We start from the raw sequence: 19485 nt of genomic DNA, 5'->3' as shown, positions 1-19485 counted from the left end.
AATTCCTACAATTTCAATTTTGAAACTAGAGAAGAGGAGCTTTTTCTTTTTGAAGACCAAGATTACAGTTGCCCTTTATTAAGCAACCTGCATGTATAAGAACTGTATGAGATGTGCCATGTGCCTTATAATTACAGTTTACTCTTCTGCTCCTCTGTGTTTGCTTCAGCAGCACATATATTAAAATTAACAATACAGACAAGATTAGCATGGCCTCTGTACAAGGATGTTGCTTCTCTGTATATACTTATACATTTGGCTTTGGGATCATGCAAATATTTTATATATTTGTAAAATAAAATTAGATTTTAAAAGAACAATCCCTAAAAACAAAAAATAAAATAATAAAAGCAAAAAACCTATGATTCCTGTTGGTGATGTTAATCGCATAGAGAATAACTATTCTAATTGACTTTAATACACATGAATTTCACTGAAGGTCAGTATATTCAAGGATAAAATAACTAAAAATGAGATTTAAAACTTTTTGCAATGACCTTATTGTTGATGGTAGATTGGACTTGCTGTTATGAGACTGCTGTGTGGGTGATGTGAGACAAAGCAAATGAACAATACAAATGTGATCATTTGGATTTTTATTCTGGTAATCTTGAAAATCCATTTTCTTGATATGGGAAGAAGGAGACAGAGAAAAAAGACGAAATTAAGTGAAAACTTTATAGTCCTAAAATTGAATTGTAAGTATCTGTAAAAGCTCCTGAGGTCTTTTATCTTAAACAAAACAAAACCAGGACATATTTTCCAGATCCCTTCACTTAAAAGGCCTAATAACAATGAGCAAATGGCCGACTTAATATCAATGATCAAATGCCCAGGTCATGGTCTCTCAACACCATGTCCCATTTAAAAGGAACCAGGAGTCCATGGCAAAATTACTTATTCTGGGTAAAAATATGCAAAAGTAGCCTGGAACATTATGTAATTAATAGGTAGTAAGGAGGCTATCAAGACTACTAGAGTCTCATCAGAAGGACCCAGGAATAAACTTGTCAACACTTTTATAAGCAGAAATTGGGACAGTTTGAGACCAGGTGCGGTGGCTCACATGGGCAATCCCAGAATTTTGAGATGCTGAGGCGGGCGGATCACTTAAGGTCAGCAGTTGGAGACCAGCCTGGCCTACATGGTGAAACCTCATCTCTACTAAAAATACAAAAATTAGCCAGGCGTGTTGGTGCATGGCTATATAATCCCAGCTACAGAAGAATTGCTTGAACCTGGGAGGCAGAGGTTGCAGTGAGCTGAGATCCTGCCACTGCATCCTAACCTGGGTGACAGAGTGAGACTCCATCTAAAAAAAAAAAAAAAAAAAGAAGAAGAAATTGGGACAAAATTTGAGCATCAATAAAAGCAAAAGCTGCAAAGGACTTAAGCATGTCAACTATGTTTATATCTCTAAGTTAATAGTAATACTAAAACACATTAGTCGGTGTTGCTGGGTGCTCAGGAATCAACTCATTACATTGAAAACAAATAGAAGGAAAAAACCCAAATATTTTTACTGGCTTTTCTATATGAATGATATCACTGGATAACCAAACACTAGATGAGGAGAATTTGTCTTTACAGAAATATTTCAGTCAATAAATAAAGAAGGGACAATAGAATGAGAATGTCATCATTTTGCAACCCTAATGAACTGATATATGCATTGAATATCAAAGCCAATAAAGTTGCAAAAAGAGAGACAGCCAAACAGTATACATCTCTTGATGGAAGAGCCCAGTACTACCCGTGTAGGATTCTTGCCTTCTGTGGTGCTTCTCGGCCTCCCCAAAATTGAGGCTCTAGATCTAACCACCCATTTATGAGAATTACAGTGTACAAGGAAACACATTAAACTAAGTCATGGGTTTGCAACCACCAAAATCCAGACAGTGGGAAACTTTACAGGACAAACAATTCAGTTTCTTCAACAAATAAATTGCAAAGGAAAAAGAAAACTAGATAGAGAACCAAAAAGATTAAGTGAGACTTTAAAGATGTATCCACCAACTGCAAGGAGTGGCCCTTATTTGGATCTTTATTTAAATGAACAAATAAACAGACAAAAAACCTACGACGACACTATTTATGACATTTATAAGAAAATTGGAAAATTAATATTTTCTTGTCAACTCCTAATTTCTAAGGTGTGAAAATGGTATTGGGAATATGTTAAAAAGTATATTTTGTGAATACACATGAAAATATTTACTGGTTAAATGATGTTTTGTATAATGGGTGTGGGTGAGTAGTAGAATAAGATTGGACTTGGGTTGCTGGATTGTGGGGCTGAGCTATGGGTACTTGGGGTTCATTAGACTTTTCTGTCTACCTTTATGTATATTTGAAATCTTGCGTAGTAAAAGGTAAAAGATAAAAGTAACAACAACAACAAAACAGCATCAACAAAACAAAAATGAAAATCAACTTTGCTGTGAATTGAATAGTGTCATTCCATATTATTAATAAGGAAGTTGTGGCTTGGAGGAGCTAACAGCCTCACCAGGACACAATCAGTCAATGACAAAGCCAGTTTCATACCCAGGTCTTTTTCAAGAGGAAACATGTTTGGCCCGGTGCAGTGGCTCATACCTGTAATCCCAGTACTTTGGGAGGCCGAGGTGGGCAGATCACTTGAGGCTAGGAGCTTGAGCACAGCCTGACCAACATGGCAAAACCCCATCTCTACTAAAAATACAAAAATTTGCTGAGCGTGGTGGCTTATGCCTGTAATCCTAGCTACTCAGGAGGCTGAGGCAGGAGAATCACTTGAATCCGGGAGGCAGAGGGTGCAGTGAGCCGAGATCACACCACTGCACTCCAGCCTGGGTGACAGAGAGAGACTCTGTCTCATAAAATAAATAAATAAATACATAAATAAATAGAGAAAACATGTTCACTTTTTTTTTTTTTTTAAGACGGAGTCTCACTCTATCGCCCAGGCTGGAGTGCAGTGGTGCAGTCTCGGCTCAGTGCAAGCTCCGCCTCCCGGGTTCATGCCATTCTCCTGCCTCAGCCTCCCGAGTAGCTGAGACTACAGGCGCCCGCCACCACACCCGGCTAATTTTTTTGTATTTTTAGTAGAGATGGGGTTTCACCGTATTAGCCAGGATGGTCTCGATTTCCTGACCTTGTGATCTGCCCGCCTTGGCCTCCCAAAGTGCTGGGATTACAGGCATGAGCCACCACGCCCAGCCAACATGTTCACTTTTTTGCCATACTACATTGCATACCTAAAATTAAATAATGCAATTTCAAAAATATCAAATTCACAAGAAAAAATTAATTAGCAGAAAAGCATTTTACAATTAAACGTTTCTTCCATAGATATTTCTTAAATGTTTGGTCCCTGACCTCATTGCCACATTAAAATAAGATATATAATCATACTCAATTAATTCCAAACTTATGTGTGCAGTAATTTAAAGTTTAATTTTTGAGTATTCCATGAGGCTTTGTAAAAGCATCCCCGTGATACTTCACACATTCTGACACCAGAACAGTTTGAGAAATATTGATTTAGAGGTTGGTGACAAAAGGTTTTGTGAATTTTCAGCACACACAAAGGTTAGAATGTGTCAGTGGGCATTATACTCTGAATAGCCATGTTAAGTACTAAAATATTTTAATGACAGAGAGTATGCCCTGCTGTTGGCGGTGAAACTGTGTTACTATTAGCATATTTTACAAGTTGAGTCTATTTTGTGTTCTAACTTGAAGCAGCTTTATTTCCTGCCCCATTACACGATAGTGCTTTTATAATATGTAATAAATGTCTCCAATTCAACTCATTTTAAGACATGGATTTATAATGCCATGAACTTGGTGCAAACCTTTAAAATGTTTTAAAACATATTTTTTCTTAGTTTTAAACCTTAAATTATTCCACTCATGGTTTTTATGTTAAAAAATATTTCATTAAACTTGCCAAATTTTATTGTAAAATACTTGAATAAGAAGTCTAAAAAATAAATGCACAAGACATTTTGTTCTTCCTCAGGTTCAGATGATGAGTATGGGAAATCTTTTTTCTGTGTAGCTCAGTTAGCAATTTTTTATTTTTTGTTATATTTTATTTAGAAGCAGCATATATACTTTTTAAGTTAACAAAATTGGCCCTACCTGGGACTGGAACAGTTTGGCAGAACTATAGGAAGTTACCCTGGAGTTCCATTTTCTCTGCCAGATGTGATTTTGCCATGACTTGATATCTGTCTGTTAGGCCTGACTCTTACCACGTGGCGCAGGGAACCTTATTTTAAACAACCAGAGTTCATCAGCAATCTCATTAAATACCTGGCATGTCTTATCATTCATGAGCATTGAGTGGTCTTGGACCTCACAGTTACATTGTCCCATCTGCACACAGGGAGAACTCTGATGCTTCAGACTCAGAAGCCTCTTAGTAAAGGATTTGGGTGAACAAAGTCGCTTTCCCAGAGGGTCTCTGAGAGCCCCCTGTTCGACTCATACTCAGTTATAATCCAGTTCTACATAGATTAACATCTTTACATGTTCCATAGTTTGAGAGAAGGGGACCTCCAGTTCTCTAAACACTCTTAGATGTTGCCTTCTTCTGAAGTAGATTTACAACAAGAAACCTAGAAAACACAGGACACTAGCAGATTTATGTGTTTTTTGTTTGTTTGTGTGTTTTGGGGATGGAGTCTTGCTCTGTTGCCCAAGCTGGGGTGCAGTGGCTCGATCTTGGCTCACTGCACCCTCCACCTCCTGGGTTCAAGTGATTCTCCTGCCTCAGCCTCCTGAGTAGCTGGGACTACAGGTGCACACCACCACAACCAGCTAATATTTTATTTTTAGTAGAGACGGGGTTTCACCATGTTGGCCAGGCTGGTCTCGAACTCCTGACCTCATGATCTGTCTGCCTCAGCCTCTCAAAGTGCTGGGATTACAGGTGTGAGCCACTGGGCCTGGCCACAGATTTACGTTTTTAAGAGGACATTGCCTTTATGAAACTGCCTTAAACTCATGAGGCAGGACAGGCTGAGATGAGCAAAGATAAACAAAGATGAAAGGCATAGTTTCCAAATAAAATCAAGAGGGAGGAGATGTCAAGCATTCTGGATTCAGCAGAGAATCAGATTAGTGAAAACGAATTCAGAAAAGTTCAGTTACAGAGGATAAGGACAGGGAAATAAAATGAATGAGGAGACTGTAGCTATGTTGGACAGATCTCAGACATCCAATGTAAGTACTTACAAAAGAGAGATCAAATGGAAGAGAGGAAATTCAGTAAGTGCTATAAGACAGCTTTGATTTACCAAAAGCTTTTGTGAAAAAAAATCAAAGCTATCGTTAAATATGTGTCAATTGTAAGATGTATTGCATTTTGATTTCAAAAAATGAAAAAAGATAGGAAGCAGCTGTAAAGGTAAGCTGAGGCTGGAGCCGAACCGGGAACGAAGACACAAGGCAAATGGCAGTGAGAATAGCCTTTTATTAGGGCTTGTGGGCGAGGTTCTTTGGTCCAAAGACATGGGCCGAGGAAGTCGTGCTGAGGGAGGAGGGTAGGGGCTTTTTATAGCCTGAGAGGTAGGGAAGCTGGTTGTGCAAACAGGGCCTGGGGGGTCTTGAAACTACTAGGGCAGGAGTTGAGTAAGGGTCATGAGGAAGGGGTCTCTGGAAACTGTTAACCGAAACTGCTGAACTTGTGGAATGCAAGTGAGCTGCAGGTCATGGGGGAGTGTGGTTGCCCAGCCAGAACTCTGACGCGTGTAAGTCTGCGGGTGTGTACAAGGGTGAAGGGAGTCTTTAACAAAAGGCCTGCTACGCCGGGTAACGCCGCCATGTTGGGTCTAGATTCCTGCCTAACAGCAGCAAGTTAGAATTTAGGAAATGCAGAAACAGAAAAAAATTATGATACAGAAATTGTTATAGGCCATATCCTCTGAGCCTAAGTAGTTCAAATAAACGTCAAGTAAAGAGGTTTGAATCAAAACCTATAAACATTACAAATTTTAAAACACTCTCCTGAAGAAATTATTCATGCAAGAGGAAGTGAAAAAATATAATTACACATTATGTAGAAGATAACAAAAACAACAGTATTCATTTCAGAAATTATCATGTAACTACAGTCTATACTGAGAGGACCTCACATTCTTTTAATAAATGTAAACAATATATTCAGTAAGTGGTGTTGGAACAGTTGGTTAATTTAGAAAAAATTTAAATTTTTAACATATGTAATTGTAAATTCCAGATGGATTGAAGAGTTAAATAAAAATTAAACCATAAAAACATAAGAATACCATGAAAGTAAATGCTCCTCAAATTTCTGAGGGAGAAGCTTCAAATGAATGGAAAGTAAAATGTATTCATGGATTTAACTACATAGAAGGCTTAAATGAATACTTGTTGAAAAACATTCAAATGAGAAGTTAAAGTAAAATAACATGTAATACAAATTTTGTAAAGTAGTATGTAAAAGAGTTTTCAAATGGACAAAAAGGAGATAGATGAATAGGTAAAGGAAAATACTTTATTGTTCTAATAGAAAAGCAAGTGACTGGTTAATAATCATATGGACAGATTCAACTTTATTTCTAATCAATGAAATATAAACTCAAGCAATGACTAAATAGCATTCCCCCACCTCCAGCAATTACTTTCAAAAAAAGAAGTTTGCAAACGCAGTGCTAGTGATGGTGATGGGCAGAGATCAAGTTTATATTGTGCTGTTGAATACTGCTAAGTGCAGTGCTTTTGATAAGCAGTTTTGCAACATGTATTAATGTGGGGAAAAGAAAGAAAGATCAGACTGTTACTGTGTCTATATACAAAGAAGTAGACATAAGAGACTCCATTTTGTTCTGTATTTGAGAGCTGTTAATCTGTGACCCTACCCCCAACCTTGTCCTTGCAAGAGACATGTGCTGTGGTGACTCAAGGTTTAAAGGATTTTGGGCTGTGCAGGGGTGCTTTGTTAAACAAGTGCCTGAAGGCAGCTTGCTGGTTAAAAGTCATCACCATTCTCTTAATCTCAAGTACCCAGGAACACGTACACTGCCAAAGGTCGCAGGGACCTCTGCCTAGGAAAGCTAGGTATTGTCCAAGGTTTCTCCCCATGTGATAGTCTGAAATATGGCCTCGTGGGAAGGGAAAGACCTGATTGTCCCCCAGCCTGACACCTGTGAAGGGTCTGTGCTGAGGAGGACCAGTACAAGAGGAAAGAAGGCCTCTTGGCGGTTGTTGGCAGTTGAGATAGAGAAAAGCATCTGTCTCCTGCCCGTCCCTGGGCAATGGAACATCTCGGTATAAAACCTGATTGTATGTTCTGTTTACTGAGAAAGGAGAAAGCCGCCTTAGGGTGAAAGGCGGAACTTCCTAGCCCAATGCTGCTCTTTATGCACTAAAAAGGTTTATGGAGATGTTTACATATGCATATCAAGGCACAGCACTTTTCCTTAAACTTATTCATGTCACAGATCTTTATTCATATGTCTTACTGCTGACTTTCTCCCTACAATGATCCTATTATCCTGCCACTTCCTTTTCTTTAAGATGGTAAAGATAATTATCAATAAATACTAAGGGAACTCAGAGACCGGTGCTGGCATAGGTCCTCTGTATGCTGAGCGCCGGTCCCTTGGGCCCACTTTTTCTTTCTCTATACTTTGTCTCTGTGTCTCATTTCTTTTCTCAAGTCTCTCGTTCCACCTAACGAGAAACGCCCACAGGTGTGGAGGGGTAGGCCACCCCTTCATATTAAGAACCTCAGAAATATCTTTAGTTTTTGACTCAGCAAATACTGTTTCAGGGAATTTCTCAAGGGAATATTTGAAGTAAAAAGAATGCTTCCTGCAAAAATACATTGATATTATTTATAATACTTGACAACCAGAAACAATCTAAATGTTAAACCATAAGGGAATGGCTAAGTAAATTATGGGATTTCTGAGATGGACTATTACTAATTTTTATTATGCTTATACATTTGAAATAACAGGAAATGCTAACTTGATATCCTTAAGTTAAAAGATCAGGTCACAGAATCACATAGCAAATCTACAATTTTATTTATATGTGAACAGAAAGAAAAACCTCATGAAAAAGCAAAAATGATAACAGTGGTTATCACTGGGTTGTGGAATTAGGAGTGTTTTAAATTTTCTTTTAAATGTATTCTCCAGGATTACTACAAATGAGCATATAATACTTTGATCATTAAAATATGATTAAAATTTTCTTTCTATATAGTGATGAAGAAGCACTTGGGAAAGGATTAACAATACTTAATTAACAATTAAGATATTTTGAAGGTTGGCGGCAATTTTAATACAAAGAAAGGATTAGGGGAATGGACATCCGAGGCTCAACACTTGTTTAATAGTGTCCACTTTTTTCTATTCCTGGTTCTGATTTCCCTTCTTGTTTTTTTTTAATTTTTAAATTTTATTTATTCATTTATTTATTTTTATTTTTATTTTTTGAGACAGAGTCTCACTCTGTCGCCACGCTGGAGTGCAGTGGTGCAGTCTCAGCTCACTGCAATCTCCATCTCTTGGGTTCAAGTGATTCTCCCACCTCAGCCTCCCGAGTAGCTGGGATTACAGGCACATGCCACCACACCCAGCTAATTTTTGTATTTTTAGTAGAGATGGAGTTTCACCATGTTGCCCAGGATGGTCTCGATCTCCTGACGTCTTGATCTGCCTGCCTCGGCCTCCCAAAGTGCTGGGGTTACAGGTGTGAGCCACCATGCCTGGCATATTCATTTATTTTTAACATTTGTGGGTACCTAGTAGGTGTATATATTTATGGAATATGTGAGATATTTTGAATCAGGCATGCAATGCACAATAATCACATCAGGGTAAATAGGGTATCCATCACGTCAGGCATTTATCCTTTCTTTGTGTTCAATCAAATTATACTCTTAGTTATTTTAAAATGTATAGTATATTATTGTTGACTCTAGTCACCCTGTAGTGCTACCAGATACTAGATCTTGTTCATTTTATCTAACTATATTTTTGTACTCATTAGCCACCCCCACTTCCCCCACCGCCACTATCCTTCCTAGCCATTGGTAAGCACCATTCTACTGTGTATCCCCATGAGTTCAGTTGTTTTAATTTTCTTTAGCTTCCACAAATAACTGAGAACATATGAAGTTTGTCTTTCTGTACCTGGTTTATTTCACTTAACATAATGACCTCCAGTTTCATCAATGTCATTGCAAATTACAGAATCTCATTCTTTTTTTATGGCTGAAGAGTACTCCATCGTGTATATGCATCACATTTTTTCTTATGCATTCATCTGTTCATGGACCCTTACATTGCTTCCAATTCTTAGCGATTGTGAATAGTGCCGTAAAAAACATGGGAGGGCAGATATCTCTTCGATATACTGATTTCCTTTCTTTTGGGTATATATCTAGCAGTGGGATTGCTAGAACATATGATAGTTCTATTTTTAGTTTTTTGAGGAACCTCCATACTGTTCTCCATAGTGGTTGTGCTAATTTACATTCCCACCAACAGTGTATGAGGGTTCCCCTTTCTCCACATTCTTCCCATCATTCATTATTGCTTGTCCTTTGGATAAAAGTCATCTTAACTGGAGTGAGATGTTATCTCACTGTAGTTTTGATTTACATTTCTCTGAAGATCAATAATCCTGAGTACCTTTTCATATGCCTGTTTGGACTCAAGCAATCCTCTCATCTCAGCCTCTCCAGTAGGTGGGACCACAGGCTTTTTAACTTTATGTGATCCCACTTGTCTTCTTTTGCTTTGGTTACCTGCACTTGTGGGGTATTACTCAAGAAATCTTTGCCCAGTCCAATATCTGGGAGAATTTCCCCAATGTTTTCTTTTAGCAGTTTCATAGTTTGAGGCCTTAGACTTAAAAATTTAATCCATTTTGATTTGATTTTTGTGTATGACAAGAGATGAGTGTCTAGTTTTATTCTTCTGCATATGGACATCCAGTATTCCCAGCATCATTTATTGAAGAGACTCTCCTTTCCCCAGTGTATGTTATTGGCACCTTTGTTGAAAATGAGTTCACTGTAGATGTATGCATTTATATCTGGGTTCTCTATTCCATTGGTCTATATGTCTGTTTTTTATGGCAGTACTATGATGTTTTGGTTACTACAGCTCTGTAGTATAATTTGAAGTCAGGTAATGTGATTCCTTCAGTTTTCTTATTTTTGGTCAGGAGAGCTTTGGCTAGTCTGTTTCTTTTGTGGTTCCATATAAATTTTAGTATTATTTTTTCTCTTTCTGTGAAGAATGTCATTGATATTTTGATTTGGATTGCATTTAATCTGTACATGACTTTTGGTATTATGGATATTTTAATGATAATGATTCTTCCGACCCATGAATATGGAATATCTTTTCATTTTTTTGGCGTGTCCTCTTCAATTTCTTGCATCAATGTTTCATAGTTTTCATTGTAGAAATATTTCATTTCTTTGGTTAAGTTTATTTCTAGGTATTTTATTTTATTTGTAGGTATTGTGAATGGGACTGCTTTCTTGATTTCTTTTTCAGACAGTTTGCTATTGGCATATGGAAATGTTACTGATTTTTGTATGCTGACTTTATGTCCTGCAACTTTACTGGATTTGTCAGTTCTAATAGTTTTTTTTGTGGTGTCTTTAGATTTTTCCAAATATAAGATCATGTCATCTGAAAACATGGATAATTTTACTTCTTCCTTTCCAATTTGGATGCCCTTTATTTATTTCTCTGTCTGATTGCTCTAGCAAGGAATTCCAGTACTATGTTGAATAACGGTGGTGAAATTGAGCATCCTTGTCTTGTTGTTGATCTTAGAGGAAAGGCTTGCCATTTTTTGTCATGCAGTATGATACTAGCTGTGGGTCTGTTTTATATGGCTTTCATTATGTTGATGTATGTTCCTCCTATATCTAATTTTTTAAGTTTCATTTTTATCATGAAGGGATATTGAATTTTATTAAATGCTTTTCCAGCATCAATTGAAATGATCATATGGTTTTTGTCCTTCATTCTGTTGATATGATGTATCACATTGATTTGCATGTTAAACCATCCTTGCATCCCTGGGATAAATCCCACTAGGTCATGATGAATGATCTTTCTAATTTATTGTTGATTTCAGTTTGCTGGTATTTTGTTGAAGATTTTTGCATCAGTGTTAATCAGGGATATTGGCCTGTAGTTTTCTTTTTTTTGATGTGCCTTTGGTTTTACTATCAGGGTAATACTGACCTCAGAGAATGAGTCTGGAAGTATTCTCTCCTTGATTTTTCAGAATAGTTTGAGTAGGATTAGTATTAGTTCTTGTTTAAATGTTTAGGAGAATTCAGTAGTGAAGTCATTGGATCTTGGGCTTTTCTTAGGAGCCTTTTAATTGTGGCTTCAATCACATTACTTGTTATTGGTCTGTTCAGGTCTTGAATTTATTCTTGGTTCAGTCTTGATAGGTTGTATGTGTCTAGGAATTTATCCATTTTTTTCTAGGTTTTTCAATGTATTGGCATATAGTTGCTGGTAACAGCCACTAATTATCTTTCAAATTTCTTTGGTGTCTCTTATAATGTCTCCTTATTCATCTCTGATTTTGTTTGAGTCTTTTTTTTTCTTTGTCTGGCTAAGGGTTTGTTGATTTTGTTTATCTTTTCAAAAATCAACTTTTTGTTTCATTGATTTTTTTTTTTTGTATTTTTTGTGTTAATTTCATTTATTTGTGCTCTAATGTTTATTATTTCATTTCTTCTGCTAATTTTGGGTTTGTTTTCTCTTGCTTTTCTAGTTCTTTAAGATGCATCATTAGGTTGTTTATTTAGAGCTTTCCACTTTTTTGTTTTGGTGTTTATTGCTATAAATTTATTAGTACTACTTTCGCTGTATTACATCAGTTTTGGTATGTTGTGTTTCCATTTTCATTTTTAATTTCCTCCTTAATTTCTTCATTGGCCCACTGGTCATTCAGAAGCATATTGTTTAATTTCCATGTGTTTGCATAGTTTCCAAAATTCCTCTTGTTATTGATTTCTAGTTCTATTCCATTGTAGTCAGAGAAGGTATTTGATATGATTTCAATTTAAATTTTTTTTGAAGACTTGTTTTTGGCCTAACATGTGGTCTATCCTTGAGAACGAGCCATTTGCTGAGGAGAAGAATGTGTATTCTGCAGCCATTGGATGAAATGTTCTATAAATATCTATTAGGTTCATTTCATCTGTAGTACAGATTAGGTCCAGTGTTTCTTCGCTTATTTTCTTCTGGATGATCTATCCAATGCTGGAAGTGGGGTGCTGAAGTCTCCAACTATTATTGTATTGGAACCTATGTCTGTCTTTAGCTGTAATACTATTTGCTTTATTTATCTGTGTGATCCAGTGTTGGGTGTATACATATTTATAATTGTTATATCCTCTTGGTGTTTTGACCTCTTTATCATTATATGATGACCTTCTTTGTGTCTTTTTTATAGGTTTTGTCTTGAAATATATTTTGTTTAAGTACAGCTACCGCTGCTCTTTCTTGGTTTCCATTGACATGGAATATCTTTTTTCATCCCTTTTTTTCAGTCTATGTGTGTCTTTATAGGTGAAGTGTGTTTTTGTAGGCAACACATCATTGAGTCTTATTTTTTTATTCATTTAGCCACTCTATGTCTTTTGATTGGAGTGTTTAGTCCATTTACATTCAATGTTATTATTTATAAGTTTGGACTTTTGCCATTTTGTTATTTATTTTCTGGTCTTCTCCTCGTTCCCCACCCCCTTCCTATTTTCTTTTTAGTGAGGGTGATTTTCTCTGGTGATATGTTATAATTTCTTGTTTTTAATTTTTATATATCTGTTGTATGTTTTTTGATTTGAGGTTATCATGAGGCTTACAAATACTATCTGGTAACTCATTATTTTAAACTGATGACAACTTAACACTGATTGTATAAACAAACTAACAAGCAAAGAGAAAACTAATATAAATTCTACACTTAATCTACACCCTCCTGCTTTTAAACTTTTTGTTTCCATTTATATCTTATTATACTGTGTATGTCCTGAAAAGTTCTAGTTATTATTTTTGATAGGTTCATCTTTTAATCTATCTACTCAAGATATGCACCCACAATTACAGTGGTATAATATTCTCTGTTTTTCTGTGTAGCTACTATTACTGATGAGTTTTGTACCTCAGATGATTTTTTATTGCTCATTAAAGTCTTTTTCTTTCAGGTTAAAGAATGCCCTTTAGCGTTTCTTGTAGGACAAGTCTGGTGTTGATGAAATCTCTGTTTTTGTTTGTCTGGGAAAGTCCTTATTTCTCCTTCATGTTTAAAGGGTATTTTTGCTGGATATACTATTCTAGGATAAAGGGGTTTTTTTTTTTTCTCCTTCAGCAGTTTACATATGTCATGTTACTCTCTCCTGGCCTGTAAATTTTCCACTGAGGAGTCTACTGCCAGATGTATTGGGGCTCCATTGTATGTTGTTTCTTTCTCTTGCAGCTTTTAGGATCCTTTCTTTATTCTTAACCTTTGGGAGTTTGATTATTAAATGCTTTGTGGTAGGCTTCTTTGGGTTAAATCTGCTTGGTGTTCTATAAGCTTCTTGTACTTGAATACTGATATTTTTTCTGTAGGTTTGGGAAATTCTCTGTTATTATCCTTTTGAGTAAACTTTCTACCACAATCTTTCTCTCTACCTACTCTTTAATACCAATAACTCTTAGATATCCCCTGTTGAGGCTATTTTTTGAACCTATAGGCATACGTCGTTATTTTTAATTTTTTTTCTTTTGTCTCCTCTGACTGTGTATTTTCAAATAGCCTGTCTTCAAGCTCACTAATTCTTTCCTCTGCTTGATCAGTTCTGCTGTTAAGAGATTCTGATGCATTCTTCTATTTGTCAATTGCATTTTTCAGCTCCAGAACTTCTGCTTCATTCTTTTAAATTATGTCAATCTCTTTGTTAGTTTTGTCTGATAGAATTCTGATTTCCTTCTCTGTGTTATTTTGGATTTCATTGAGTTTCCTCAAAACAGCTATTTTGAATTCTCTGTCTGAAAGGTCACATATCTCTGTCACTCCAGAATTGGTCACTGGTGCCTTATTTAGTTTGTTTGGTAAGGTCATGATTTCCTGGATGGTCTTGATGCTTGTGGATGTTTGTCAGTATCTGGGCATTGAAGAGTTGAATATTTATTGTAGTCTTCTCAGTCTGGGCTTGTGTGTACCCATCCTTATTGGGACGGCTTTCTAAGTATTTGATGGGACTTGGGTATTGTGATGTAAGTCTCTGGTCACTGCAGCCATATTTGCTTTATTGGGCACCCCAAACCCAATAACCCTGTGGCTCTAACAGACTTGTAGAAGTACCACCTTGGGAAAATCACTGGGTGTAAAAACTATACCTCTGTGGATCTCAGTTTCAAAAAGACCACTCAGGGTGATGATTCAGGGACAGAATTGTCAGAGAACAGGCAACAAAGTGGAGTGCTATCTGACCTGGAGGTCCTCATTTTCATTTTTAGATGGATAACATCTAAAAACTGAAGTTAAAAACCTGATGCTTAAGAAGAAACATGAAACATTATAGAAGATACTGGATCACTCACGAATATTGATTGCCCAGAGAAGGTGCTAGTGGATGAGGCCAGGAGCACTGGCCTCCTAGGGTATACCAAACCAATGGATTTTACAGTTGGAGGAACTATAGGAATAAACTCTGCAGGGCTGAATCTGAAACAAAATTCCAAACCTGGGATGGTGAACCAGTAACGGTTAAAGCTAGAGGATCCTCCTTGGAGTGGTGCTCAGGTTGCTCTGAGTGGAAAGAGGTGAAAAAGGGAGGTCAGATGATGGAATGGAGAATAGGGTAAAAGAAGCCATAGCAGTTTCATAACAAAGCAAAACCAACCTCAAGCACCCAAAAAGTATAATGGTTAGGAGCATTTAGAATCACAATAATTTATTTTTTGCTGTTGATTTGTGTGAATTTCTTATATATTTTGGATATTAATCCTTTCTCAGATATATGGTTTGCAAATATTTTCTCCTAATATGTAGGTTGCCTTTTCATTCTGTTGATTGTTGTCTTTGCCATGCAGAAGCTTTTTAGTTTAATGCAGTCTCACTTGTTTATTTTCACTTTTGTTGCCTGAGGTTTTGGTGTCATATTTGAAAAATTCTTGCCAATGCTAGTACCAAAAAGCTTTTCCCTCTGTTTTCTTCTAAGAGTTTTACAGTGGCTTTAGGTCTTACACTTAAGTCTTTAAGGCATTTTGAGTTGATTTTTGGGTATGGTGTAAGATGAGGGTTCAATTTCATTCTTTGAAATGTGGCTTTTCAGTTTTCCAAACACCATTTATTGAAGAGACTACCCTTTCCTTATTGTGTATTCTTGGCCCCCTTTTTGAAAATTAGTTGGCCATATATGTATGGGTTTATTTATGGACTCACTCTTTGGTTCCATTGGTTTGTGTGTTTGTTTTTATGCCAGTACCATACTGTTTTGATTATCTTTGTAAGATAATTTGAAATCAGGAAGTATAGTAGAAAGTGTGATGCTTCCAACTAACTGGATTAAAAAATGGGCAAATGACATTTCTCGAAAGAAGACATACAAGTGGCCAACAGGTATATAAAAAGGTGCTCAGAATCACTAATCATCAGGAAAATGCAAATAAAAACCACAATGACAAAACATCTCATATCTGTTAGCATGTCTGTTATCAAATAGACAAGAGATAATAAGTGTTGGTGAGAGTGTGAAGAAAAGGAACTCTTATATGCTGTTGGTGGGAATGTAAATTAGTGTAGCTATTTTAGAAAACAGTATGGAGGTTCTTCAAAAGTTTAAAAATAGAATTACTTTATAATCTAGCACTCATGATTCTAGGTACATATCCAAAGGAAATAAAATCATTGTCTTGAAGAGATATCTGCACCCTGTTCATTGCAGTGTTATACTCAATAGCCAAGATATGGCAATAACTTAAGTGTCCATTGATAGATGAATGGATAAAGAAAATGTGATATACATACACATTTACATACATATATATAACTATATTATTATTTATGAATTATTACATTATAATATTATATTATTCAGCCTTAAAAAGGAAGGAAATCCTGCCATTTGCAACAACATGAATGGACCTGGAGGACATTATGCTAAGTGGAATAAGCCAGACACAGAAATAAAAATACTGCATGATCTCACTTATATGTGAAATCTAAAGGTTATATAGCAACAGAGAGTAGAACTATGGTTACCAGGGCCTGGAATGGAGAGGAGATTTTGGTTAAAGGGTACAAGTTGCAGTTATAAATGATTATAGTTAATAATGCAGTATTATATACTGGAAATTTGCTATGAGAGTAAATTTCACCACACATACACAAAAGTCACCATGTGAGGAGATGGATATGTTAATTTGCTTGACTGTAGTAATCATTTCACTATGTATATGTATATCAAAACATGTTGTACCTCTTACATATGTACAGCTTTTACTAAAAGAGAATCACAACAAACCCATGGTTTTGATAGTAATTTGTGTTCCAGAAAATGATTCTGAGTACTCAGAAAGGTTTACATTATTTTCTAGGTACCTTATTTCCAGACTGTAATGTGTATTTTCCATTTAAAAAGAGTTAAGCTAAAAATAATACAACTGAAGGGCATCCTTTATTACCTGGAAAATAACTAAGTGTCCTCATTCTGTCAGATAAGTGAGTTAACCCTGTATATTTTATTGGCCTAACAGATGCTTCCTTTGTCAGTTTAAAACATACATGAGTAAAAGTGAGATTTAAAGGAACAGCTTGGAATGAATGGTATTTCTTAAAATTTTGATTTTCCCAGAAAATTCAATTCTGGTCGAATAATGATGGGCAATAATATATACCAGGGCTATTGCTTTCACATTTATTAATGAATTTGGATTACAAGAAATACTCTAGAACTCTATTAGAAACTGTATAAACAGTATTCAGCTCTGTCTTAACTAGCTGATTGCATTCCATAAAACCATTATTTTTATTCTGTTAACATTTCATGGAAATGGAATTTATTGAGTTTGCCTCATTTATGCTAGATTATCTTTCAACCTCATACACAGGGTTGAATTTTCATCAGAAAGTCACACATAACTGTTTATCTTTTTTTGTGTTAAAGGGGTATGTTTCTTTAGAAACCACCAGCTTAGGATATGGTGTCACTCCGAATGTGATTCCTGTCAGACTACAGTGAGCACAGGTAATGGATATTGTCATAAATGACATTTGGTTCATTAGAATCTGTCAGAATGGACTGGGTAAATTATGGCTGTTGGAAAGAGCACAATACTGCATTGTATTGGGGAAACACACTTGTAAGGAATTCCTGAGCTGGTATTTATTACAACCTGCCACATCATTTCCATTTTCTGCGTTTCATTAAATTTACCGTCTGGGTGTAATCACAAGAGTGAAATGGAAAATGTAATGTAAAATATCTCCTTAAACCCTCCTAAACAAAAATGAACTGAATCATCCATTCAATCAATACAAGTTGAACACCTACTATACACCAACCCTCTGCAATAAAGTGAGGAACAAGACAGTTTCTGTTTTCAACTAGGCCAGAGCCCAGCAGGGGAAATGAATGGACAAAACTAATACTAATGTGGTACTATCGTAGAGGTGTTGACAGAGACTGTAGAAGTGGAAAGGAAGGTTCTCTTCCTGGGGGTGACAGATTTAGTCATGGGTGTCTACAAATTAGGTACTGACCATGTCGGGTAGAGACTGTGAGTCACACCTTCTCAATGTGATTGGAATTCTGGAGCTGGTGCTAAGTTAATTGTCCTTTGGCATTTTTGTGGGCTGTGCGCATTACATGGGTGGAATTTAGTGTCATTTTAACTCACCAGAGAAAGTTTGTGGGTCTAGAGGTTTGGAAAACAACTCCCTCTGTAATATGCTGCATTTTAGTGCAAATCTTTCAAATGATTGCACCGTACTTGCTAATCTTTGTCTGATGGAAGCTATCTCATTGTCTGAAGAAAATGGTGTTGATTAAATTTACGGGTAAATGACTTTATTAAAAAATCTCTTCTAGTTTGTTGACAGCATTCATGTTTCATAAAATAGGGGGCATGATCCTGAATTTCATATGAATAAAAAATTATTAAATTTGACATCTACTTTGAATGCCTTAGATAATTTATTTGGCTTAGTGCCCAGTAAAAGCATGGAAGTGACTTGGACATCAACCACAAAATGGCCTCGGGACCCCTCCCCACTGGATAGACATCTGGAATGGCATATAAGGAATAGACAATGCAGGAGGACATTTAATTAAAGATTGGTATTCAGACAGGAAGGAAGCGTGGTGAGTCTCTCAGCATAAATGGAATAGTGAGTCTCTGAGACAAAAGTTATTTTTTGTGTTTTATAATGATGCTTTGCAGCTTGAAACATTTTAGCTGTAAAATATAGACTATGAACTCATGATGGCATTAAGTCCAGATAGTAATTTTTATGGCAATAATTTATGATATATTTTTATGGGTTTTTTAAAGGGGAAAAGTCTTTAACATTTCATATTTTGCAATTTAAAAAATCCCTCTTCTTGAGCCTTCAGAACCAGAGTGAACACAAAAGTTGTAAGGATTTTATTGAGTTACCTATTATGTGAATCTGGATTTGTAGACATTATTTCCATAGTTAATGAAACTGGCAAGAATCATGATCTAAAACAAAAACATGTTAACTGTTTTGTTTTAAATTTTCATCCACGAGTTGTCACTGTGTTGGTATTGGCATTACCAGGACACAGCTGGGAAAGCCAGGGTTGGAAGTGCAGGTTCCCTGTGTTTGCAGATGTTCATGTAGGAGTTCCTTGACCAAATAGCTGTAGCTATTCAGCATCCCAGCACTTGTGTGCCTGCTTTATGATGAGCTGCCCTGCTCACTCACACCTGCCAGTTCAGGCGTGGGTGTAGTCATTTCTGGGAGGGGTGATGCTCAGCAAATAGTCTTCAAGGCACAAAGGAATTAGAACATTTCTCTCCAAACCATAAACTGTTGTGGAGCTTAAGGAGAATTAATTTCCTTTTAGACCCCAGAGGACATTATGCCCAGACTGCCCCCAGGGGTCACTCTCAACTTGGGAATGATTTTTGCACATGGTGGAAGCATATATTCTCTGGATTCTCCTCTGCTAGTGGGAAGGGCTGGGTTCTCATGTTTGAAATGGCATCTTGAGATGATCATCCAGCCTCTCTTTGAACACCAGCAGAAAGTAGGGAACCTGATCCTCCAATACTAGTTTTCAGATACTATTGTCTGAGTGCCACCTGTAGTTATAGTAGTTCATCTAATGGATAGTAAAACTCTATCAGGCAGCCTCAGTATGCAAATCTTATAGAATAAAAGTATTTATTTTTAAAAATTATAACTAATATTAAACAAAGCAGTCTATCAGAAGAAAGAAAATTTAACCAGGAATAAAAT

The 19485-nt window shown here is 36.4% G+C and overlaps 1 protein-coding gene and 1 pseudogene across 11 annotated transcripts in view; both read left to right on the top strand.

The window, feature by feature from the left end:
* Positions 1 to 19485, top strand: part of ADAMTSL3 (ADAMTS like 3) — a 406645-nt gene that overhangs the window by 60526 nt on the left and 326634 nt on the right. The window lies entirely within an intron of this gene.
* On the top strand, positions 157 to 257 carry LOC123574786 (U6 spliceosomal RNA; annotated as a pseudogene).

Source organism: Macaca fascicularis, chromosome 7 (genome assembly GCF_037993035.2).
Source record: "Macaca fascicularis isolate 582-1 chromosome 7, T2T-MFA8v1.1".
Taxonomy (NCBI): domain Eukaryota; kingdom Metazoa; phylum Chordata; class Mammalia; order Primates; family Cercopithecidae; genus Macaca; species Macaca fascicularis.
Note: the sequence above shows the minus strand (reverse complement) of the source record. Positions and strands in the feature narration are given on the sequence as shown.